This window comes from Pseudophryne corroboree, chromosome 8 (assembly GCF_028390025.1).
Source record: "Pseudophryne corroboree isolate aPseCor3 chromosome 8, aPseCor3.hap2, whole genome shotgun sequence".
Classification (NCBI taxonomy): Eukaryota; Metazoa; Chordata; class Amphibia; order Anura; family Myobatrachidae; genus Pseudophryne; species Pseudophryne corroboree.
In genome coordinates this window covers 420,702,490-420,729,255 of record NC_086451.1, presented here as the reverse complement: position 1 = coordinate 420,729,255, position 26,766 = coordinate 420,702,490, and positions in this window count along the sequence as shown.

Sequence of the window (26,766 nt, the reverse complement as noted above, 5' to 3'; positions counted from 1 at the left end):
GCCGCTGGTGGTGTAGGGGGGTCTGGAGGTACAGCGTGTGGGGGAGGGGTGGAGTGTCGCATGTGGTGGAGGGGAAGGTGCGGAGGTGTGGTGCATTGGGGAGGGGTCTGGAGGCGCTGCGGGTACTGTACCTGCCAAAAAGGTAGTTGGAGGGTATGCAGTAACAGGGCCAGGACAGGGGTGACAGGGTCAGAACAGGGGTGACGGGGCCAGGACAGGGGTGACGGGGCCAGGACAGGGGTGACAGGGCAAGGACAGGGGTGACGGGGCCAGGACAAAAATGACAGGGACAGGATAGGGGTGACAGGGCCAGGGTAGGGGCGGCAGGACCAGGATTTGGTTGACAGGGCCAGGATAGGGGTGACAGGGCCAGGATAAGGGTGACAGGGCCAGGATAGGGGTGACAGGGCCAGGATAAGGGTGAAAGGGCCAGGATAAGGGTGACAGGGCAAGGCCAGGGGTGACAGGGACATGACAGAACACAGGGCACGGGAGAGATTGGTATTAGGGACAAAACAGTGGTGACAGACAGATGTGTCTTACCGGAGTCACTGCTGCTGGCTGCTGCTGTTCCACTCCAACCTGTTTGGATCTGCTGCTGGTGGAGACTTGGCATGGTTGACTCTCTCAGGCTGGAGTCCTGCTTCCTCTGCCCGTCCGCATCCCTCCCCCCCACTCCTCAGTCACACACCGCGGACCTCGCGCGGCTGCCGGGCACTGTGGTAAGGGGAGACTGGGAGTGACTGGTTAGCCCCCGGGAGACGCTGCGGCTGGAGGGAGGAGGGGGCCATAGCATGCACACGGCGCGGACCTCGCGGCTGCCGGGCACTGTGGTAAGGGGAGACTGGGAGTGACTGGTTAGCCCCCAGGAGACGCTGCGGCTGGAGGGAGGAGGGGGTCGGAGCCTGCAAGCAGCGCGGACTTCTGCAGCACTACCCGCCGGCTAAAGTGTATGAAGGAGCTGGGTGCACCTCACTGCGGGCGGCAGTGCTGCAGCTAGCGGTGGGGTTGCCGGGGCTGGAGATAACAGAGGCAGTATGGAACCTGCACAGCGGCAGGTGCCCCACAAAACTGCAGCTAAGAAGCGTGGAGTGTGCCAGAAAGTGACGCTCCTCCGCGTCAGAGAGACCCTGCTGAGTATGCTGATGTGGGGGGTCAAGTACACAGTGAGCCAGTGCCCGTCTGTCTGTATGGCATACCCCCTCACACACCCCCATACCTCCCAACTGTCCCGATTTTTGCGGGTCTGTCCCACTATCCCACCCACGGGCCGCAGTGTCCCGCGGTGGGGGGGGGGGGAGTTGGGAAGCTCCTGCACTCGCTGTTTTGCTTAGCATGCACACAGCGTCTATTTAGTGGAGACAGAGGGAGAGGGGGCATCAGGGTGTACGGATTAAGGGTGGGCCCAGGGGGTACCCCGGGCCTCACAGTTTTAGGGGGGCCCCCAGCTGGAGTAGCTCTGTCCCAGCTCTGAAGCTCCCCCGTCCTGCCAGCAACAGCAGCAGCATTGTGCTATAGTCAGCACACGCTGCTGCATGTAGGCAGGTCTGTGGTGTTGCAGGCAGGCAGCAGCCTCCCTGCTGTCTTCTGCCTGTGCGGGTGTGTAGGGGGGAGCAACCACCCCCTCTGGATTTACCCCTAGCTGAGGGGTCAAAATCCCATTTAAAAAAAAAATCCCGGAATTTGCATAAGGGGGCGTGGCCACGAGGCCCGCAATTAGGTCACGCCCCACACCCCACAGCAGGCACAGCAATGAGATAGGGTTCCTGTCTCAAGTGCCCTGGGCCCCCCGGACTCATAATCCGCCACTGGGGGCATGCCAGCAGCTCATAGAGCGCTGGGCATGCCCCCTCACTGACGAAAATAGGGGCGTGGCTCGCGATCGCGGGTCCACCCGCGAAGCCACGCCCCCTTTCCCGTTGGTTATGCCCCCTTTTTGCTGTGCGTGTGTCCCTCCTGCCTGAAGAAAGTTGGGAGGTATGCACCCCTGCCTGTGCCATGCCCATACCATCTGCTCCTGCTCCAAGTCTCCTATAGATTTGCCCAGATCTGTGACTCATTTGACTAACTCCGCCCAGTGTTTTGACTCCGCCCAGCGTTAGCAAATGAAGCACAAAGTCACAGATCTGGGCTAATATATAGGATATATATATATATATATATATATATATATAATATATATTTCAGTTACCTGTTTACCTGTTACAATGTACCAGAGCCGGCCATAGACATAGGCAAACTAGGCAATTGCCTAGGGCATTTGATATGCCTAGGGGCATCAGCAACTTCTGCTGATTAAAATGATATGCGGCACGCCTATATTCTGTGTGTAGCATTTCATATGCAGATACATCCACAGTCTCACACAGTATATAGGCATGCCGCATATCATTTTAATCAGCAGAATCTGCTTGTGCATCCTAGCCACATAGCAATGCAAATAAGATGCATTTTCATAAAAAAGGTGCCCGATGTTAGCATTGAGGCAAGATTCATGAGGACACATCTGTATCCAAGCAGAGGCAGAGGTCACAGTGTTAGTGGCAGTGTGAGTGCTGTGTGCATGTGAGTGGGTTGGTTGTGCAGTAGTGTTCAGAATTAGGGAGGCCAATCCTGGGATCGGGATCGGCGGGATCCTGGGATGTGGCCCAAAAAATGCCGGGATTTGAATCCCGGGATTGGAGCCTCCAATCCCGGGATTCACGGGATTAGAGTGCGCATGCGCATTTTTGCAGGACAGCGCTGAGCACTACAGCACAGCGCTGCCCGGCTGTCAGCGATATAACACTGACCTCGCTGGCGGCATTTCAAATGTAGCGCCGGCCGCCAGCCATTCAGAGCTGGCAGACCGGCAGCCAATCAGGGAAGCGGCAGCAGCCGCGGCTCCTGATTGGCTGCCAGAATGCCAGTTCTGACTGGCTGGCGGCCGGCGCTACATTTGAAATGCCGCCAGCGTGGTCAGTGTGTGTCCATGGCTGGTGCCCGCGGCACATTAATTAGTAAGTGTTCTCTACCTACACCCACACTCCCTCTCTGCTCCAGACATCCTCCCTCCCTCTCTGAGCCTGAAATCCTCCTTGCTTGCTACACCCACCTTCCCTTCCTGCTCCCTACACAGCCACCCTCCCGCTGCTCCCTACAACCACTCTCCTTTCCTGCTCACTACATACACCCTCCCTTCCTGCTCCCTACACCCACCCTCCCTTCCTTCTCCTTACATGCTCCCTACACACCCACTGTCCCACTGCTCCCTACACCCACCCTCCCTTCCTGCTCCTTACATGCTCCCTACACACCCACTGTCCCACTGCTCCCTACATCCTCCCTTCCTGCTCCTTACATGCTCCCTACACTCACTCTGCCGCTGCTCCCTACACCCACCCTCCCTTCCTGCTCCCTACACCCACCCTCCACCCCTCGCTGCCCTCCACATATACTCTCCCTGCTCCCTACACTGATCCCTACTGCAATCCCGGGATCCCGGGAATCCCGGGATTGAACATTTTTCAATCCCGAATCCCGGGATTGAAAAAATGCCCCGGGATTGGCCTTCCTATTCAGAATATGTGTAAGGAGCATTATGTGTGTCATGTAAAATGCATTAATAATGTGCAACATATGTGTAGGGGCCCTATGTGTGTCATTATGTGTATAGGGGCACTAATAATGTGCAGCAAATGTGTAGGGGGCACTATGTGTGCCCTTATGTGTATAAGGGCATTAATAATGTGCAGCATATATGTAAGGGACATTATGTGTAAAAGGGCATTAATAAAGGTTGTCATAATGTGTAAGGCGCATTATGTTTATAAAGACATTAATAATGTGTAAGGGGCATTACTGTGTGGAATTATGTGTATAAATGCATTACTAATGTGTGGAATTATGTGTATAAATGCATTACTAATGTGTGGCATTATGTGTATAAGGTGCTCTACTATGTGGCGTTGCGTATAGAAAGGGCACTACTGTGTCGTCTAATATGAATAAAGAGCAATAGGGTGTGATGTAATGTGAATAAGGAGCAATTCAGTGTGATGTAATGTGAATAAGGGGCTCTACTGTGAGGAGTAATGTTTATAAGGTAAAGTGATACTACTATGGGAAGTAATATGAATTATGGACACTATCGCATGATCAAATGTGAATAAAGTTGCAGTACTGTGTGGCGTAATTGAAATTGGGTTACTATTGTGTGGCCATGCCCCTTGCCAGCAAAAATACCCCCCTCTTTGGGCTGTGCGTCAAAAGTGCGAACTATTCCTAATTAAAATATAGGGGGTACAAACACCAAAATAAGGACTGCTATGGGTGAGAGGTGATGGTGCTGGGAAAGAGGTGCAAGGTCAGAGGCGAACCAGCGGTGGTGCTAGGGGGCACCAGCCAAAATCTTGCCTAGGGCATCATATTGGTTAGGGCCGGCTCTGCAATGTACTCTATATAAATTTATATACCCCTCCAAAGAAATGGGGAAAAAAACACACCAGGGACCGGATGTATTGGCTTGTGAGACGGCCGGAGCTCCGAGACTCCGGCCAAATTCGTACGTTTTTTTAAAACAGCAAACGATTACAAGGCAAAACCTGGTTGGTTTTGTCTTGTAAACATCCCTATGCGTTACATTCTGAGAGGGGGGGAAGGGGGGTGGTGGTGGATGACACAGCAGGATATAAGGACAGATAGATACATACATACATACATACATAGGTATGTGTGCAGGAGCTGGGGATAGATAGATAGATAGATAGATAGATAGATAGATAGATAGATAGATAATTCACCAGCTCAAATCCAAACTCATATTAGGGCACCTGTATGGCTGCAGAGGAAGGAGTCCCAGCAAAGCAGAGAGATTCAGCCCTAGAAATGTATTACAGGGGCCAGCCCATGATGACCAGATTGCAGGCTGCAGGCAGGGCTGTAACTTGGGGGGGCGCTAAGGGGGCATGCGCCCCGGGTGCAGGATTTGAGGGGGCGCCAAGGAGTTACAGAGGAACAGGTTTTTTTTTTTTACCAGCAGTGAGGCAGCAGACAGCACTCTTGGCATTGTCTCTGACCCACCTATCTGCCCACAGCTGGCTCCAACGCTGTGCGGGTGAGCTCCAATACCTGGGATCTCTCCTATGCCGGCTACTGTCTTAAACTCTCTTCTTTGCCACGCAGTGCTGCGACTAGCGTGCGGTGCACTGTGCAAGCTATAGAAGTGCACTGTGCTCTCAGTTAGCAGTATCAAGCTCCGCTTTGCCTCCCAGATGGGGGGATTTGTGTAGCTTATAGGGGGATGTAGTGTAGTGATGTAGTGTACCATATAGGGTATGTAGTGTAGTAATGTATTGCAGTATATAGGGGCATGTAGTGCGCTGATGTGGTGAAGCATATAAGGGGATGTAGTGTAGTGATAAAGTGTAGCATATAGGGTATGTAGTGCAGTGCATAGGGGCATGTAGTGTAGTGATGTAGTTCAGCGTGTAGGGGATGTAGTATAGTGATGTAGTGCAGTGGATAGGGGAATGTAGTGCAGTGACAAAGTGTTATGATATAGTGCAATGTATGAGGACACACAGTGGAGCATGTAATTGAACACACTGGCAGGGCATGTGACGCATACTGTAGAGCATTTGAGGCACATAGGCGAATATTGTCCAATAGTACCCCCTTTTTTCAAATTTCCTGGTAATCTGATATTTTAGTCTGTCAGAGTTTGTTATACTCTTGTTTTTGTTTTTTGTTTTGGGGGGGCGCAAACTATTGCCTTGCCCCGGGTGACGAAAATCCTAGTTTCGGCCCTGCTGCAGGAATAGGGGACCGTATCCACTCATGGACCAACAGCAGGAGGGGCAGAACAGGATCAGCCAGCTCAACCTGATCACCCCCTCCGAGGATGTCACCAGCAAGACGTAGAGCCGGGAGGCAGCAGTCGGGCAGGGACTCCAAGATGGAGCCGACATCAGAGAGGGTGCCGGAATCCCGAGGAAGGAATGGCCCAGGGCAGCTTACAGGGGCTCAACAGGGGGCTCTTAACTCACAGGGCGGAGGCGGCAGGTGGGCAGGTGCAGCCGCGCAGCTGGATGGACTACCGTTTGGGTGCTGAAAATAGCAGAGCTGATGAGATGTGTCCGCTGTATTTGCCAAGGAGGCCACTCTCCCGTCCTTCATTTTTCTCATAGCCAACCACTGTGGGCCGCCCCCTCAGTTCCCGGCGTCCATAGGGGGTAATTCCGAGTTGATCTCAGCATCAAATTTGTTAGCAGTTGGGCAAAACCATGTGCACTGCAGGGGGGCAGATATAACATGTGCAGAGAGAGTTAGATTTGGGTGTGGTGTGTTCAAACTGAAATCTAAATTGCAGTGTAAAAATAAAGCAGCCAGTATTTACCCTGCACAGAAACAAAATAACCCACCCAAATCTAACTCTATCTGCACATGTTATATCTGCCTCCCCTGCAGTGCACATGGTTTTACCCAACTGCTAACAAATTTGATGCTGCGATCAACTCGGAATTACCCCCCATAGGCAGCTGCCTAAAGAGGACACATATCATCAGCTCCGCTATTTTCAGCACCCAAACGATTGTGCATCCAGCTGCGCCTGCCCACCTACCACCTCCACCCTGTGAGTTACCTGTAAGCTGCTCTGGGCCGTTCCTTCCTCTCGGATGCCGGCTCCATATTGGAGTCCCTGCCCACCTGCTAGCTCTAGTCCCGCTGGTGACATCCTCGGAGGGGGTGATCAGGTTGAGCTGGCTGATCCTGTTCTGCTGTGGGTGAGAGACTGGGGCTACAGAGTAGACTGCAGGTGCTCCCCCTGCCGTTGTTCCATGAGCGGATACGGGGGGTCATTCCGAGTTGATCGCTCACTGACGATTTTCGCTGCGCAGCGATCAGGTGAAACAAATGGAATTTCTGCGCATGCGTATGGCCGGCAATGCGCACGTACAACGTACGGATACAAAGCTCTTTGTGGCTGTGCTCATGTTCTAGCGAAGTTTTCCTTCGCACTGACGGCTGCAAGAAGATTGACAGGAAGGGGGCGTTTCTGGGTGTCAACTGACCGTTTTCAGGGAGTGTTTGCAAAAACGCAGGCGTGTCCAAAAAAACGAAGGCGTGGCTGGGCGTTTGCTGGGCGGGTGTATGACGTCAAATCTGGACACGAATAGGCTGAAGTGATCGCAAGCGCTGAGTAGGGTCAGAGCTACTCAGAAACTGCACAAACTGGTTTTGTAGAGCTCGGCTGCACAAGCGTTTGCACTTCTGCTAAGCTAAAATACACTCCCCAGTGGGCGGCGGTATAGCGTTTGCACGGCTGCTAAAACTAGCTAGCGAGCGATCTACTCTGAATGACCCCCACGGTCCCTATTCCTGCAGCCTGAAAGCTGGTCATCTTGGGCTAGCCCCTAGAATATGTTTTTAGTGCTGAACCTCTCTGCAATACTGGGACTCCTTCCTCTGCAGCCATAAAGGTACCCTTTGAGTTTGGATTTGAGGTGGTGACTTGGGGAGTTTATATATGCACAAATACCTAAGCATATATCTATCTATCTATCTATCTATCTATCTATCTATCTATCTATCAGTCTATATATCCTGCTGTGTCGGGAATAGGGACGGGGGGGGGGGGGGGTTAGTAGGCAGTTATTTTGCCTAGGGTGCTGAGGAACCTTGAACTGGCCCTCTACGGCTTAACTTTACCCTCCCCACCTCTTGCAGCCTAACCCGAAACCTCCCACTAGTGCCTAACCCTAACCCCTTGCAGCCTATACCTTACTCCCCCCTCCCCCCCCCCCCCCCATCCCGTGCCTAACCCCAACCCTTTTACCCAGAGCCTACACGTAATGTTGTTTGCCACCATCGTACATGTCGGCCTACTGACTACATGAGAAGAGTTGCCAGGAGACTGGGATTTGCACCAGTGCGGCAAGAAAGAAATGGAGGTGACAGATAATTAACTGACAGAAGCATCGCAATAAGATTCATATCCCTGCAGGGTCCGTATGACAACCTCTGACAGTACACAATGACCAGAAAATTTGTTTCATTACAGAAGAATAATATATTGTACAACAGGTAGCAGAGAAGGAAGGGGCAGCTCATTAGGCATGGCAATCATGTCTGCTACATAGGTGGATTTCAGAAGGAAAAAAAAATTATACAAAAAAAGAATGAAAATCCCATTTTAAATGATATCAGTGTTTTTGTTATACAAATACGTTTTCATATGATACATTTCTACAAATGAGAACATTTTTGGTCTTTAGTTTACCTGACATAAAATCCATTAACACAAAGATAAGGAAACAGCAAGCAGGTTTTACACACAGCCGGAAAATGAGAAATAGAAAATTATATGGAAAGTAATGAGCTGTAGATCACTCTGAGAGATGAAATGTGAGTTATGGCGAGGACATTTAATTTGCCGTACAATTCTGCAAATATCACACTTCCCTTTGATTTACAAATGAACATTTATTTTACTTACATACTATTTCAAGCTAATCATATAAAGGAATTATTACTCAGTAAGACCTGCTTCTGTCCCTGTCGCAAAATGAGGCACTTGCCTTGGGCGTCACCGATCTGGGGGAAAGAATAAAATCCAGCTGGATACTATTTCTGTTTCTTTTTTGCTTTTCATCTTCATAAAATAAAGGAACTGGGGATTGGTGTAGGTGGGTAAGGGCTTGTAGGGTTGAGCTTAAATTGCTATATTGAATATTATTATAATTACCAATGTTCCATGTGGGCAGTGTAGCGTTCTCTGTTGTAATAAAAGTTGAAAAAAAATAAAAAATGTAACAATTTAATCTCTCAATAGAAAGTATTTTATAATTTATTTTAACATTTTTTTTTAATTATTATGAGCTTTAACCGTGAAGCTCACATTTGGTTGTTATAGTCGAACCTTAGTCATATTTGCCTAGCAGGGCATGCTGATTCTTCTAGTGCTATTTGGAGGATCTAGGGGTGACTCCAGGTGAGTTGGCTCTCAATTTACATAGATTTTTGTATTATCATGTTGCATAACAATAAGCAATAATATGACGAGAGTCATATTCAGCAAGTTAGCAAGTAACGCTGAGACACCATTGGAGTTGGTGCATAAACAGAGGTGAAAGTATAGTGGTATGGGCCGGTATGGCGTACCGTTAAGAGATTGGCAGCTGGTACGCCATCCCGTCGCTGATATGAACGCTTTTGTATTAAAGACAGTACCCATGTCATAACAGGACGCTGGTTGGCTGAGAATGGCTGCCTCTCAGCCAACCAGCGGCCTGTTACCATGGTAACGGCCACTGACGAGGCGGGAAGCAGCGCTGTTCCCGGCTCTGTCTGTCCTCCGCATCCTGCGTGCTCTCTCCTTCCCCTGCTGCATGTTCCTGGCTCTCCGTGGTGATGGCGCTGCTCGGGCTGCTGGGTGTGATCCTTCCGGCTCCGCAGCTCCAGGGATTTGTCTATGTGGATAGTGCTGCTGCTGCTGCTCCCCATGGTGCACGGCCAGTGTTCAAGGTGAGTGCCTGCACCTGGCCCCACTCTCCCCTCTGTGGCCCCACTCTGCTACCTGTGTCTACCATACTGTCAGGAATCTGCATTCTCCATTGCATTACCTACTGTGGAACTACAGGTTCCAGCAGTTCAGTTCAGTTCCAGTTTCAGTTTTCAGTCTACAGCAGTCTGGAGTACACAGTGCTTCAGCTAACTCACAGCTGATCTGAACACCCAATCCAGCGGGGTGTGTTCTCAGCCCGAGTAGCTCTGTTTCCAATGATGAGCTACCTCCTTCGGTTCCAGCCGATTCCAGTAAGACTCCACCGGTTCCAGCCGGTTCAAGCTCTTCCGGACCCAATCCGGTCCCATCCGTCTGTCCGGATCAGCCTCCTTCAGTTCCAGCCGATTCCAGTAAGCCTCCTTCGGTTCCAGCCGATTCCAGCATCCTCGGATCAAATCCGGTCCTATCCGTCAGTCCGAGGACTCCTCCGGTTCAAGCTTTTCTGGACCCAGTCCGGTTCCATCCGTCTGTCCAGAGCAGCCTCCTTCGGTTCCAGCCGATTCCAGTAAGACTCCTCCGGTTCAAGCTCTTCCGGACCCAATACGTCTGTCCGGATCAGCCTTCTTCGGTTCCAGCCGATTCCAGCATCTTCGGATCAAATCCGGTCCTATCCGTCAGTCCGAAGACTCCTCCGGTTCCAGCCGGTTCAAGCTTTTCTGGACCCAATCCGGTCCCATCCGTCTGTCCAGATCAGTCTCCTTCGGTTCCAGCCGATTCTAGTAAGACTCCACTGGTTCCAGCCAGCCTGAGTGGCTCCAATGATGGGCTACCTCCTTCGGTTCCAGCCGATTCCAGTAAATTCTGTCTCAAATGACCATGAATGGTCTAGTTGTTCTGATGACAAAAGTCTTTCTTCTGAAGATGAGTTGGGAAGACTTTTGAGGACCTCTGCTATTGTGTATTCCCAAATTCTTCTTCAAGGATCCTCCAAGTTCCAGCGTGGGTGTTCGGTGCCCACCCATAAAAGGGGGGGGGGGGTACTGTCAGGAATCTGCATTCTCTATTGCATTACTTACTGTGGAACTACAGGTTCCAGCAGTTCAGTTCAGTTCCAGTTCCAGTTTTCAGTCTACTGCAGCCTGGAGTACACAGTGCTTCAGCTAACTCAACTCACAGCTGATCTGAACACCCAATCCAGCGGGGTGTGTTCTCACAGAGATGCAACATCCAATCATCACAGACCAAGGGGTATAAACTCCAGTTCCTGTTTCAGTCTCATCGCCTTGGACAATGCTTCACATCCTTTGAACAGGTGTCTCCTGTCTTCAGTCCTTTGTCTGCAGAGATTCCCCAGTGTATTGGACCTGTGGAACTACAGGTTCCAGCAGTTCCATTCCAGTTCCGTTTCCAGTTCCAGTCTGCAATCCCCTGTTTCCAGCGATCTCCTATTTCTGGCATTTCCAAGTTGTTTCCCTGTTCCAGTGTTCCTGTGGAACTACAAACTCTAGCCTCAGTTCATCAGCAGTAAGAGACTCTCCTCAGGTGTTATTCATTGCCTAACTTGTGCACCTTATTACCAGCATTCCATTCTGTGCATTACATCCAGCACTTAACAAGCATGCTGAGTTAGGACTGTCTCCTGCCTGGGCCTTGCTTGGCTAAAGAACTTTTATATTACAGAGACTGTGTGCTTTTACAAGTATTACCGGAGTTCTGTTTTCCAAACCATTTGCATTTATCAAGTTATTTCACGTTTGTGTTACCAGTGACTTTATTTGCTTTAAACCTTCTGCATTCTGCCATCAACTTGTCACCAATATATATTTGTGTTGCCAGAGACTTTTTATTATTACCTTGGATTCAGTTACCGTTATCATTTCATTTCTGCTACTACCAATGCTACGTACCATTTATTATTATATCATTGTTCTTTGACCTTTGTGTTTATTAAACATCAGCGCATATGCGCAGGACTTTATTCAGTCTCCACGCTTCATACTGATAAAGCTAATTATTTATCTTATAACATTCACTATATACTGGTAAGAGACTCAGTACGCAATGGGCGTACGGGGTACCGTAAAGGTACGCACTTAGCGTAGCAGACGCTAGGCCGTGGTCGAGACGCACGAGCAGTACGTTTGCTCACGGCTTACGCTGGGTATCGAGCACGCTATAGGCGGTCCGAGTACCGTAATGCTACGCTACTAGCGTAGCGGACGCTGTGCCCACAAGAGGAAAACGAGCGGTGCAGACGCTCACAGAATGACACTCAGTAAACCTTGTATGCAACACAATGAAAGGCTGAGCCTATACTGTAAACCTTGGTTTTGTAATGTGAACACAATGTAATGCTAATTAACCTCTATTATATAAAAGCCGCTTGAGCGATTGAGACGCTCCGAATACCCTTAGCAATGTAATAAACACACAATACCTTGCTAAGGTTCCAAAACCTTTACTAACGAGATTTAGTTATGTAAAAAGGGAAAATACAGTTAACATCTTATACACTACAGACTAACATCAATATCTAAACATAATAACTACACATATACAACAGCGTAACAATAACAGAGAGAGAGAGAGAGAGAGAGAGAGAGAGTATGGCCAATACAAACAGAGAACAAGTTGGTTACAGAGAAAAACGTACACACTGGGGAATGATCGCTGCGCAGTCCTGGTCACCAGCTCTCAAGTTAGTCAGTGATGAAAACCTTTTGTGGAGAGTAGACTGAGCTGGCCCAAACTGGCTGCCTTATATACACTGCATACAGTACACTACAAAGGGGCCTACAATCTCATTGTTCATTGGACACAGGAATCTGTCTTCACATTATAACAAAAGGTCATAGGCTGATTCAAACAGGTGGGCTGCGACTATTTCATACTACTCAGGTGGGAGGGAATCTCAGGATTCCCGCCGCATGGATAATGAACTGCAAATACAGTAAATGTCCATAAATTTCTTATAACCATAACTATTCGCTGGAGCGATTAATCTTTTTCAAACCAATACCGGAATGTTACCAATAATATACTCTACCGTTGCATACTAAACACCACTGCTCAAAACCTGTCTGACCCTTCGTATCATGTAAAGAGGGATCTCTCTGTCCATGAACCAGTTACACTAAACAAACTCACTGATATTATTAAGAGGACCATAACCTATAAAATACACTATTTGGATTAACTATGTGACAATTGAGTCGCCCGCCAGACGCACACAAACTCTACCGTAAATGCACATACCACGCGCCTGAGCGCACGACCGTGGAGGCGCCATCACGCAACTGCGAATATGCGCACGCACGGGAGAGAATGTGCACGTGCAGCGGGCAAGCGCATGGGGTTAGTACAAGGCATGAGAATAACGATATTTTTCGACTTTGACAGTCCACCCTTTGGCAGTCACCAATAACTGCCACTTCCTAAACAAAACAGAAAAATATATGTCATCATGTAAACACCTTTTTATGATTGGGTAAGAGGAGGAGAGGAGAAGGTGGGAAAAGTATGACCTAGTGAGATAGTAAAAGCATGTGTGTATGAAATCCATGTTTGAGGGGTCATGTATCATCGTGCCGTACGTGTTTTAAATCAAGCTTCGAGGTATTGCGAAGTATACATTTGAATCCTTCTTATCCCGTATCAAGGGTCTGTGGATGGGCTGTCAAACTCTACCGAGCTCTTTTCGGCTTTTGGTTGCAACAAATGGGGGAGCACATTTAGTTGATGATACATGAAGGGGGGAACATGTGAATGCTGATATATGTGTCTATATTCCCTGTCGACTATGTGTGTCATTACCTGGAGGTTGTAGAGATGAAGATAAGAAACAATCGTTATAAATGCAGTCGTAAACTATGTGAGTTTAAATTAACAGTCGCCGATTGAGGTCTTGTCTGATGTCTTGTCTTGATGTACATGTTGTCTGATGTCTCTCGGTGCTTTTGTTGTAAATAGCGAGCAAAAGCTTTTCCGTTGTCCATAAAATTACAGTCTCTAAAGTATTGGGCTTTCGTAAAAAGTTAAAGTCACTAGGGATATTGGGGCTTGTGGCATAGTTCATCAATGGTCTGTATAAAAGAGGTTGTCAAATTCTTCTTCCAAGCGGATGTCTTTGTACCTTGGAGGAAAACAAATGAGAAACGGGTGAAAGAAACGGACCGTGGAATCACATTTTCATCACAACATTGTCTCTATCGTTGGGTCATAAATCAAATTAATTGTTGTTGTTACAGTGTCCTCGCTCCTCAGACTCATTACTCTAGTACTACCTTTACACTTCGTTAAAGCCCGAACGCATCTAAATATCAGTCCAACCAATATGACGACTCCCAGAATACACAAGAGAAATTTCCCTACATCCATTATAATACCTTGGGCCCATTCTCCTAAACCAGAGAACCAATTTCGTGGGTTCAACCATGACACCCAACTGGTCAGCTCATTACCCACAGCAGCGAGTGTGAGGTTGTGTTTCCTTCGAAATTCCCACTTCAATTGCAAAATGTCATCCATCTTTTGGTCTATGACCTCGGCCGGGTCCTCAGTGCTGTTTGTAATATACGTGCAGCACTTTACTCCATACTGAGTTGCTAGGGTAACGCAATACCCGCCTGTCACTGCTGTGAGATAATTGAGAATCATCCTATGCTGAACCAGCTCTGTTTTGTAGGCTTGTAACTCTTTCCCAGTGTACCTGAACGTGTCGTCATACATTTCGGTGATATTGTCTAACAAGTTCGCTAGCGCAGATATATATCTATAGTTTATCACTCCTCTGGCGGTACGAGTGATATCTAACGCGAGTAAGAATTGAATCCCGGTGGATTCATGGATCAGATCAGAGGCCGGATGCTCTGTCCTCTCTATCAGGTGCCGTTTAACGACGTGCTCGTAATGAGTGTGAGTATAAGGAGCTTGGGCACCGCGGTGAATGTCTTTCATTTTGTTATGGGATACAGTCATTACTTCAGGCAGTACTTTTCCAATGTAACACAATCCCTCTGAGTTTGGGGCAAGCCACTTATACGCCTTCCTCCCGCATATGAAATATGCATCATCGGGGAGAACATATGGGACAGAGTATGACATTACCATGTTACAAATTTTCCATGTGAAATCTCCTAACCCTAACTCTCCCATATGTCTAGTACACGTATCAGTTTGTACGATATGTGCACAGTATCCTGGTGATACTTCTCCAACTCGCATGGTCCTACTTCCTAGAGTATACCTATACCGGAAAAACCTTCCATTGTCGGCTATCTGGCGTATAAGTTCTGTGTCTATGGGCATTCTGTCGGCTCTATATGAAAATGTCATGGTTTGATTACTCCATGACACTTCCCAATTTCCCGGCTTTCGGGGATTGGAAATGTTGAAGCATACTAAGGACTTATCCACATGATACTGGTGGAGCTTCAAACTAGGAGGACTAGAGATATTAAACCTCTTGTCCACCGGCCTCCCACCACTTAACTCAAGTACCTCTCCTACAGTTAAAGGGAATGGTACTAGTCCTGATTTGCTATGACCTTGAGGTATTTGAGAGCATACCCAACAGTCTGTCTGGTTTAACACTTTACCCACTAAGGAGTGATAGTCACTCAATGGATGTCGGTCCATGTGGACATTAAAACTGGACTGACATTTCTTGATGCACCCATCCTCAACTATATTGTCACAATGCCTACAGATGCAGTTCTCTTCAGCTAACAATCCTTCACAATTCCTTCTATTGTCAATGCTACCAGATCGTTTTCTGATACTCGCCTTAACTCGGTGATTATGTTGCTCTTGGAAAACTACGCCTCCATCCTGGTCATCAGAACCCATTCCAGATCCTTGCTCGACCTCCATGGTACTCTCACCGAAACAGACTGCTCTGGTCAACATCATGGTCAACAGGAAAATCCGGATCACAGTCTCTTGGGGCAAGTCCATCTTATAGGAGGAAAAGGGGAAAAATAAGAAGGGGGGAGGAGAATAGGAGGGAGGTGGGAACTGGAGAAAATAACAAAAGGGAAAAAGAAATTTGGCTCAACAAACGCCTCCGGTCTTATTATTCTCAGCGCTCAGGTGTCGTCTCAACCTTCCCGGAACAGACACTCTAGTGATACAACCTCTACCGTCTGTTCTTTATCACGGGACCTCTCTGGGTCAGCAACCTTTTTACAATGAGACGAATGGACCCAAGTCTCTCTCTCGGCAACCTTCAATGCCGTCGTGCTGGTCAATAAGACTTGATATGGTCCTTCCCATCTGTCAATAAGGCAACCTGAGCGTAGAAAATTCTGTATCATTACATAATCCCCAGGTTCAATGTCATGACAATTACTGTCTGGCAAATCAGGAATCACCAACTTTAGATTATCATTCTGATTCCTCAATTGCTTGCTCATCTTAACTAAATACTTTACAGTGACTTCATTGTTACATTTCAAATCATCCTGGGGGTTAATCATAACATGGGGTTGTCGACCAAACAGAATTTCAAAAGGAGACAGATTAAGAGGGGACCTGGGAGTGGTTCTGATGCTGTATAATACGATTGGCAAAGCTTTGGGCCACAACAATCCTGTTTCAGCCATTACCTTGCTTAATTTGTTTTTAATAGTGCTGTTTACTCTTTCCACTTTCGCACTCGCCTGGGGGCGGTACGGAGTGTGCAGCTTACTATTAATTCCCATCAACTTACACATTGCTTGAAAAACTTCACCTGTAAAATGGGTACCCCTATCACTCTCAATGATTCTAGGGATACCGTACCTACACACAAATTCCTGCACAATTTTCTTTGCAGTAAACACAGCGGTATTTGTGGCCGCGGGAAATGCTTCAACCCAATTTGAGAACACGTCAATACAAACCAATACATATTTTAAATTTCTACAAGGTGGCAATTGTATGAAATCAATTTGTATTACCTGGAAAGGACCATCTGTAGGAGGGATATGGGATGGCTCTGTTGGTATTGCCTTTCCGATATTCTTCCTCAAGCAGGTGAGACATGTCATCGCTCTTTTACCCGCATGGGAAGAAAATCCTGGGGCGCACCAATAAGCTCTTACCAACTTACACATTCCTTCTTTGCCTAGATGAGTCAGTCCATGTGCCGCTTCCGCTAGACTTGGAAGGTATGCTCTGGGTGCCACTGGCTTACCCTGTCCATCTGTCCAGAGTCCTGAGGACTCTTGGCCATATCCTTTTGACCTCCAAACTGCCTTTTCTTGTGGTGAACACAAATTTTGCATTTCATATAATTTCTGTGTGTTTACAGTATTAAATACCATCAGTTGTGTGCTGTCTGTCTGTATGGGGTTACTGGCTGCTGATTTAGCAGCTTCGTCTGCTCGGCTGTTACCAAGTGATACCGGGTCTTGGCTATACGTGTGAGCTTTACACTTGATAACAGCCACTCTGTCGGGTTCTTGTATCGCTGTTAGAAGTCTTTTGATGTGGGCAGCATGTGCTACGGGTGTGCCAGCTGCCGTCATGAAATTTCTGAGGCGCCATAGGGCCCCGAAATCATGGACTACTCTGAAGGCGTACCTAGAATCTGTGTAGATATTGGCTGACTTGCCTTTAGCCAATTCGCATGCTCTGGTTAGGGCAACCAGTTCAGCAACTTGTGCTGAGTGTGGTGGGCCTAGGGGTTCCGCTTCTATGGTACCTTGGTCATCTACGACTGCGTATCCAGTACACAAGTCTCCCGAGTCCGTCTGTCTGTGACAACTGCCGTCAGTGTAGAAAGTAAAATCTACATCATCCAGTGGGTTGTCACTGATGTCAGGCCTTGCCGTGAAATTTTGGCCCAAATATTCCATACAATCATGTGTGTCATTTTCCTTACTAAATCCTCCTTCACCATCACTCTCATCCTCCACCCTTTGTGCCTGTCCAGGCACACCTGGGAGATATGTTGCAGGATTTAGTGCGCTGCATCTCCTTATGGTGATGTTTACGGGGGCCATCAACGCCAATTCCCATCTTGTAAACCGTGCTGATGAGACGTGTCTGGTTTGGGCCGAATTCAGTAAAGCTGACACTGCATGTGGTGTATGAATTGTGAGGTTGTGTCCTAGCACTACATCTTCGCTTTTACTTACTTGCAATGCTATTGCTGCAACACTTCGCAAGCATGTGGGGAGGGATCGCGCTACCGTGTCTAGCTGAGCGCTATAGTAGGCTACCGGCCTGCTGGCATCACCATGCTTCTGGGTTAAGACACCTGCCGCGCACCCAGCACTCTCTGTTCCGTACAGCTCAAGGGTTTTCCATAATCTGGCATGCCTAATGCTGGTGCCTGCGTTAGGCACTGTTTAAGTCTCTCAAATGCCATCTCAGACTCGTCTGTGTGCGAAATCCGATCAGGTTTGTTTGAGGAGACCATCTCCTGTAAAGGCAAGGCCAGTATGGAAAAACCTGGGATCCAGTTACGGCAATACCCACACATGCCTAAAAACGTTCTAATCTGTTGCTGGGTTTGTGGCAGGGTCATGTCACGAATTGCTTGAATTCTATCAGCGGTGAGGTGGAGGTGTCTCAGTCCTTGTGTCAGACAGTGTCCCAAGTATTTTACCTTGGTCTGGCATAATTGTAACTTGTCCTTGGAAACCTTGTGTCCGGTGTCTGAAAGATGAAACAGGAGTTGTTTCGTATCTCTCAGGGATTATTCAAGTGAATCTGAACACAGCAGTAGGTCATCCACGTACTGTATTAATATTGATCCACTCTCAGGTTGAAAAGACTGTAAACAATCATGCAAGGCCTGTGAGAAAATACTTGGACTGTCAATGAAACCTTGTGGTAATCGAGTCCAGGTGTACTGAACTCCTCTGTATGTAAATGCGAATAAGTATTGACTGTCAGGGTGCAGAGGTACCGAGAAGAAGGCGGAGCAGAGGTCAATCACAGTGAAAAATTTGGCAGTGGGAGGGATTTGCATAAGGATGACAGCTGGATTTGGCACTACGGGGAATTGACTCTCAACTATTTTGTTGATCCCTCTTAGATCCTGCACTAATCTGTAACCCCTCCCCCCACTCTTTTTAACAGGGAAGATTGGACTATTGGCAGTGCTGGACGTCCTTACTAGAATGCCCTGTTGTAGCAAGCGCTCTATTACAGGGTAAACTCCTAACTCCACCTCTGGCTTCAGAGGGTATTGTGGGATTTTTGGAGCTATCCTACCATCTTTTACTTGTACAACTACTGGGGCTACGTTTGCCATTAATCCAGTGTCTTGTCCATCCTTGGTCCAAAGTGATTCCGGTATCTGGGAAATCATTTCCTCTACCTTGGACGGACACCTATTTACCATAACAGTGTGTGACATTAATCTTGTTGGGGAATCTAGCATATCCTGCACTTCCTGAGCATGGTTTTCGGGTATGTCCAAGAACACACCTTCAGGAGTACAATATATGACACATCCCATTTTGCACAGTAAATCTCTCCCTAGGAGATTAGTCGGAGCCGATGCAGCCAGCAGAAAAGAATGCTTGGTATGCAAAGGCCCTATCGTAATCTCTGCAGGTTTGCTTAAAGGGTAGTGTTGTACTACTCCTGTTACTCCCATGGCTGGAATTGTTTTACCAGTGGTTCTCATGCCCACGGTCGAATTTATCACTGACTTGGCCGCCCCCGTATCTACAAGGAAATTTAGAGATTTACCAGCTACATCAATTGTGACCTCGGGTTCACTTCCAAGGCTCGCAATTAATTTCACTGGCTGCAGACTACAGGTGTGGCCCCACCCCTATTGTATGTGGTGACCTCCCTGCATTGCGCTGGCAGCTATTACCTGTGAAGGGGGTAAATGGGAACTATCAGAGACTTGCCAGTCTCTTCTTGGGGGATACCTTTTTGTTTCCCCTGCGTGTGGCTCATAACTCCGTCTCTGCGGTCCTTGATCCCAATTTCGTGTGTCATGTCGTTGTCTAGGGGGTTGATATGATTGTTGTGCATTTTTCAATCTACAGTCTCGTGCATAATGTCCCTCTTTATGACAGTAATAACAAGTTACCACATTTGACTTACCCACAGGGGTCTGAGACTTATGCTGAGTTGGCCTTGTGGTAAGGGCCTGTATACTTACAGCCATCAGCTTATCTTTCTGTGACTCCCTGTGTCTGGTGATGTTCTGATCGTGATCAATAGCGGCCTCTCTCAAAGTAGCCACCGACAAACCTTGCCAACATGGTTGGGTGGTCTGTACCCTCGTCCTCAATACTTCCTTTAAACCATCCATTAACACAGATACTGCTACTTCTCTATGATTCACATTTGTCTTAATGTCTTCTATCCCTGTATACTTAGCCATTTCCTGCAGTGCCCGATGAAAATAATCAGCAGCTATTTCTCCCTCTTTTTGCTTGATGGAGAAAATTTTGTTCCATTTAGCAACAGCTGGGAAATATACTCCCAGCTGCAAATTAATTCTTTTCACATTATCTTGATTGTACTCCTCAGTAAGGGCTACCTCTTCATCTAGTCTACAGTCAGCTATAAATCTCGCTGAGTCGACACTGGAGGGTAAACATGCCCTCAGCAATATCCGCCAATCTTTGTTATTGGGCTCCACAGTATGTCCTAGCTCTCTAATGTACTTCTGGCTTGCAACTAGATCTTTCCTAGGATCAGGGAATTCAGACACCATTGATCTTAATTCCGTTCGGGAAAAGGGGCAGTGCATGGCAATGTTTCTGACAGGAGTGACTCCTGAAGTGTCAGTTTTCCCATTTGGTACTGCAATTACCCTAACAGGATTAAGTTCAATAACATCATTCTGAGTAGATTCTACAACATGTGGTGTAATGGTTTCAGCATAGTGTACAGTGCCGTACTTACCAGTTGATACGACCTCACCTGTCCCTCCACTAGGGGCTTTTGATACTGCTCTTACTGGTTGGGACGTGCCCACTGTTGTTTATGCTATGGTGGCTGCTAGAGAGAGTGCCGATATTGTTGTGGGCTCATCCTCTTGGTCACAATCCTGGGGAAAGTTTAAAACAGGGTACAGCTTGCACGAGTTAGTATTAGCATCAACAATCTTAGTTACATTGTTCTTAACATCTATACAGTTACTAAGTGCATGTTTATCATACACCAGTGTGCCATTCTCTGTAACCACTTTCTCTCCTGTTATGTATGGTGGTGGTGGTGCGGTGGCTATCAGTTTCCTGATAGGGTTAGATCCAGCCGCTTGAGCCAATCCTCTTTGTATTTCACCTTCCTGTTGCCATAATTGTAAATAATCATAATGTTTGATCCATCTCTTTGCAGATTTAATGAGACATATCCTTCTCCTTAGATTTTGTAACACCTCGGGGCTAAAACTGCCTACCCGTGGGAACTTTTCCCCGTCATGCACAGTCATTCTTTCCCATTCATCGCACAAAACCTCTGTGTGTGAACCGTATTTCTCACACATGATATACCTTGCCGACCCTATTGGTCGGTTTACTAAATCAACCTGGACCAGGGTTGATCGCCCCCTACCTGAACAACTGGCCCCCATCTTTGCAGGTGTTGCTTTCACTACCTCTGACCTTCAAATCAGGGTCTTCAGCGAACCCTTACAAAAACCAAGATGTCCGGGGCAGGCTGACGGTGAAAGTTTACCGAGTACCTCCACTCACTCGCCCACGTCGACCAATACGCCCACACACTGCAATAGCGCTGGCGTACTCAACCTAGGGCCCCTGCGACCTGAACCTCTATTTACTGGAACGTGTGGGTGTGATCCGAAGAGCACTTAACCCTTCCCAGTAAACATCAGTTGCTGGAGAATTCCTGAGTGACCAGCGAACCTCCCTTAAAATAAAAAAAATTACACAAATCACGTTAGAATGTACAAATAGCGTTTATGACCCCTCTAGCGTACGCAAATGGTACTGGGTCAAGTTACTAACTAATGCACACAATTACATGCGGTACAATCGTTCTGCACATAAGCAACTAATCTTATGTGCGGAACGACCAGTGGAATCGAAAATTGTGGCTGCGAATTCCTTCAGCCGGAGCTTAATGGCCTATATGGGTACCGCACCAACCCTCCTGGTGTTGTGCTTCTTGACTCTATCTATAGCGGACTTCCTAGTCTGCTGTACCTAGACCTCCTAGTCTGTCTCTGGACCTCCTGGTCCGTGACCTTCTGGTCTGTGTCTACAGTAGACCTCCTAATCTGCTATACTCTAATGCTCTTATTTCAATATGTTAACAAGGGATGCCTCCCAAGCCACCGTGCTGTCACTTTCACGTATGTACCTCACGAGAACTCGATTTCCTGTGGTTCCACCCCAAAAATGAGAAACTTATATATATATGTATACACACTCTTTCACCTCATATACTCTTTACTTTCGTTTCTGCGCAGAAATCCCTTTCATTCAGTATCACAGTCTAGTCCCAAAGGAGTTACAACTAGAGAAGGATTATTTACGCTAAAATTTAGGACACTGAGAGTGACTTGCGCTATTATCGCGTTGCCTCCGTATCGCCTACTAAAACAAGACTATCGTGTGATTTGTATTACGTGGGCGTATCCTTATGCTCCGTTGCGTAATATACGCTACGTGCGTCGGCCCTTGCGTACGCTAGTCCCGCCCTTTGTTAGAGACACGTGTACGCAGGCCAGACACGTCCACAGTAACACAAGTAACACGTTTATATCAATGTAAATGATCTTTAACTGTAATCATCTACCAAGCACCACACAGAACTTTCTTGTATCTTAGGCAAGCCATGTGCGTGTTTTACAAATTACTCCCTTACGTATTAATTTTACTTTTAACTACCAATAGCAACAAATCTTTCATAGCACGTTATCAATGATAAATGGCAAACAGGAAAGCGAGATGTGAAATTACACAAATGACAAAATGCAGGTGTGTGCGTGTGTTGCGTACGCAATGCGTATCAAACAGAAATAAAACAGTTTTAAAAGACAATAGCGTACTGTTCTTACCTTCCGGTTCCGGATTCCACCAGCACTCCTACAGCATAGCGATGCAGACGCTTATCTAGTCAGCACTACCGTATCCCTCACCACCAGCACGGATACGAAGGGATACTCCTTCCCGCCCTTTGCTGACAGATAAAGTCTGCTTGTGTTCGCTAGAGCGGATATGTGGAGGACGGACGAGCCGCCAATTGATAAAGCTAATTATTTATCTTATAACATTCACTATGTACTGGTAAGAGACTCAGTACGCAATGGGCGTACGGGGTACCGTAAGGGTACGCACTTAGCGTAGCAGATGCTAGGCCGTGGTCAAGACACACGAGCAGTACGTTCGCTCACGGCTTACACTGGGTATCGAGCACGCTATAGGCGGTCCGAGTACCGTAATGCTACGCTACTAGCGTAGCGGACGCTGTGCCCACAAGAGGAACACGAGCGGCGCAGACGCTCACAGAATGACACTCAGTAAACCTTGTATGCAACAAAATGAAAGGCTGAGCCTATACTGTAAGCCTTGGTTTTGTAATGTGAACACAATGTAATGCTAATTAACCTCTATTATATAAAAGCCGCTTGAGCGATTGAGATGCTCCGAATACCCTTAGCAATGTAATAAACACACAATACCTTGCTAAGGTTCCAAAACCTTTACTAACGAGATTTAGTTATGTAAAAAGGGAAAATACAGTTAACATCTTATACACTACAGACTAACATCAATATCTAAACATAATAACTACACATATACAATATACAACAGCGTAACAATAACAGAGAGAGAGAGAGAGAGTATGGCCAATACAAACAGAGAACAAGTTGGTTACAGAGAAAAACCTACACACTGGGGAATGATCGCTGCGCAGTCCTGGTCACCAGCTCTCAAGTTAGTCAGTGATGAAAACCTTTTGTGGAGAGTAGACTGAGCTGGCCCAAACTGGCTGCCTTATATACACTGCATACAGTACACTACAAAGGGGCCTACAATCTCATTGTTCATTGGACACAGGAATCTGTCTTCACATTATAACAAAAGGTCATAGGTTGATTCAAACAGGTTGGCTGCGACTATTTCATACTACTCAGGTGGGAGGGAATCTCAGGATTCTTGCCGCATGGATAATGAACTGCAAATACAGTAAATGTCCATACATTTCTTATAACCATAACTATTCGCAGGAGCGATTAATCTTTTTCAAACCAATACTGGAATGTTACCAATAATATACTCTACCGTTGCATACTAAACACCACTGCTCAAAACCTGTCTGACCCTTCGTATCATGTAAAGAGGGATCTCTCTGTCCATGAACCAGTTACACTAAACAAACTCACTGATATTATTAAGAGGACCATAACCTATAAAATACACTATTTGGATTAACTATGTGACAATTGAGCCGCCCGCCAGACGCACACAAACTCTACCGTAAATGCACATACCACGCGCCTGAGCGCACGACCGTGGAGGCGCCATCACGCAACTGCGAATATGCGCACGCACGGGAGAGAATGTGCACGTGCAGCGGGCAAGCGCATGGGGTTAGTACAAGGCATGAGAATAACAATATTTTTCGACTTTGACAATACGTCATTCCAACACTGACCCACTAGTGCCCCCTCCGGGAACAGACAAAATCAGAATCCTGACACACTCTCCCCCCGTGTCCGCACTCTCCCCTCTGTATCCCCATTCCCTCGCCCTCTCAGTGGCCCCACTCTCCCCCCCCCCCCGTGGCCTCCCCCTCCCCCCTGTGTCCCCTACTCTCTCACCTCCTGTGGCCTCGCTCTCCCCAGGGCCCCCTACTCTCCCCTCTGTGGACCCATTCTAATCTCTGTGTCCCCCACTCTCCCCTCTGTGGCCCCACTCTCCTCCCTGTGGCCTCACTCTCCCCTCTCACATTGACACGCCCCCATTTTTCATGGTCACACCCCTTATGGCACGTGGCCGTGCCCATTTTTGGTAGTACCACTAAGTGTTTTTTCCTACTTGCACTACTGTGCATAAAGATGTACGTGGTCCGATGGAAGTCAAGTCTGTTAGTGGATAAAAAAACTTTATAACGTTCATTGATGATTTCACAAGAATGACGAACATCTACTAAATTAAAGAAAAATCTGAAGTAGTGAAGAAAATTGCAGATTATAAGAGATTAGCAGAAAATCAAACTGGTCACAGACTAAAGACCCTAAGAACTGACAGTTTTGAAGAATATCTAAACAAAGACATGGAGTTCTACCTAAAGATGTATGGAATTGAGCTTCAAGTGTCCATCATGGTGTAAGTGAGCGTGCAAATCGCACATTAGTGGAGAGAGCCAAGGAGGCAGGTTTAAGTCATCAATTTTTGGGCAGATAGAAGTGTCCATGGCAGTTTGAAGAATCATGCTCCCACAGTTACCTTAAAAGACTAAACACCAATTGAAGTTTTTGGGACTACTGCCTATGTACACCAAAATGGGTGTGGTATGGAAGGTAGATAGTAACTAGGTCGACAGTGTCTAGGTTGACCACTATTGGTAGACAGTAACTAGGTCGACAGGGTCTCTAGGTAAACATGGTCTAGGTCAAAAGGTCAACATGAGTTTTTAAAGTTTTTTTTGTGACGTTTTCTTCGTAAAGTGACCGGGAACCCCAATTAGTGCACCGTGTCCTCTCGCATGGCTCGCCATTCTTTGGGCAAGGTGACTCACTCCACTACCGCTGCGCTCAGCACAGGTTACAGTTCCCAACTGCAGTCCACGTGGATCGTTAAATATAAAAAGGTTCAAAAAAAGAAATAAATTGTGAAAAACTCATGTTGACCTTTTGACCTGTCGACCTAGAACATGTCGACCTAGAGACCCTGTCGACATAGAAATACTGTCTATCAATAATGGTTAACCTAGATAGTGTCGATCTAGTTACTGTCGACCTAGACACCGGATCCCACCAAAAGATAGAAGTAGCCAGCTAGATTCAAAGGGCAGGATGAACTAAACGGAAAATGCGGTAAAACCCCGTTAACCGCATTTTCCAAATGTGCTAACCCCCAGTCGCCTGAACAGCGCCGCGAAGGGGAGATACCCCACAGAAGCCTATGGGCTTCTCTCCGCATTGCTGGTGTGAGGGATCCGATCAGATCCCTCCCAGCATGCCCGCCGGCTGCCCTGTCACTCTGCACATGCGTAGAAGGACTCCCAGGGCCGAAACCCGAAAGTCAGGGAGCTGCCGGAGATCGCGAAGGCCAGCTCTTACCGGAAGAGCTGTCCTTCGCAATACCAATCGCATATGTAAGTACATACAGTATGTGATTAGCATCCCGATGATCGGCGTCACTTAGTACATCCCGCCCAAAGTCTATGAAATGTATCATGCTTAGCTATTGCCATGACAGTTAGAGTTACACATAGGGAGGCCAAGCTCGGGATGGGTATCAGCTGGATCCTGGGAGTTTGAGGTTAAAATGCTGGGCTTTGAATCCCAGGATTGGTGCATTCCAGTCCCGGGATTTTCAGCATTGAGGTGCGCAAGTGCACATCTAGTTTCAGCCTGAGCAGCACTGAGCACTAGTACTCAGCTCAGACGCTGCCGTTCTCGTGCATTGCTTCCACTCGCCATTCAATCACAGCTGGCCCACAAGTAGTGGCTGACCAATCCCTGGCCTGGCAGCTGACAACCCCGCTCTGCAGAGCCAGCAAGAAAACCATTTAGAATCGGAACAAGGTGCTCAGGGTGTTCCTGCCTGAGACGGATGAGCTGAGGAGGAGCTGACCCACCTGGGAAGAGTTCAGCAGGAAAGCCAGGGACAGCTGCTGGCAGGACCTGCGTGTCATAGCTAGGTTGCCCATGTCTTCCCAGCTAGGATGGCACTACAGGTACCAGCATGGGATGCCAGCTGGTATTGGAGTATGGTACATACTGTAGTCCCTGGAAGGACTGCCCTACCCCATTCTGTTAGCCATGTGTGCCAGGTCCTGAGTACAGCTGGGGTTATGTGGGATAGGTAATTCCCAAGCACTGAGTCATGATTTTCAGATGCTGTGCAATGACAGATCCCTGCATAGTCTGACAGGCTAAGAAGTGTCACTGAGTGGTGATTTTTTTTTTGTACAAACAAGTATGTTTATCAGAGTAATTATGACCAGGGCATAATGTGTAAGGGGCAATACTATTGTGGGCATAATGTGTAAGGGGCACTACTACTGTGAGCATAAAGTGTAAGGGACACCACTACTGTGCCACAAGGGATCCGCAGCGCCCAATTACAGAGTACATAAACAAATAATCAAAACAGGAAAATAGTGATTTACAGTGGAAGACAATA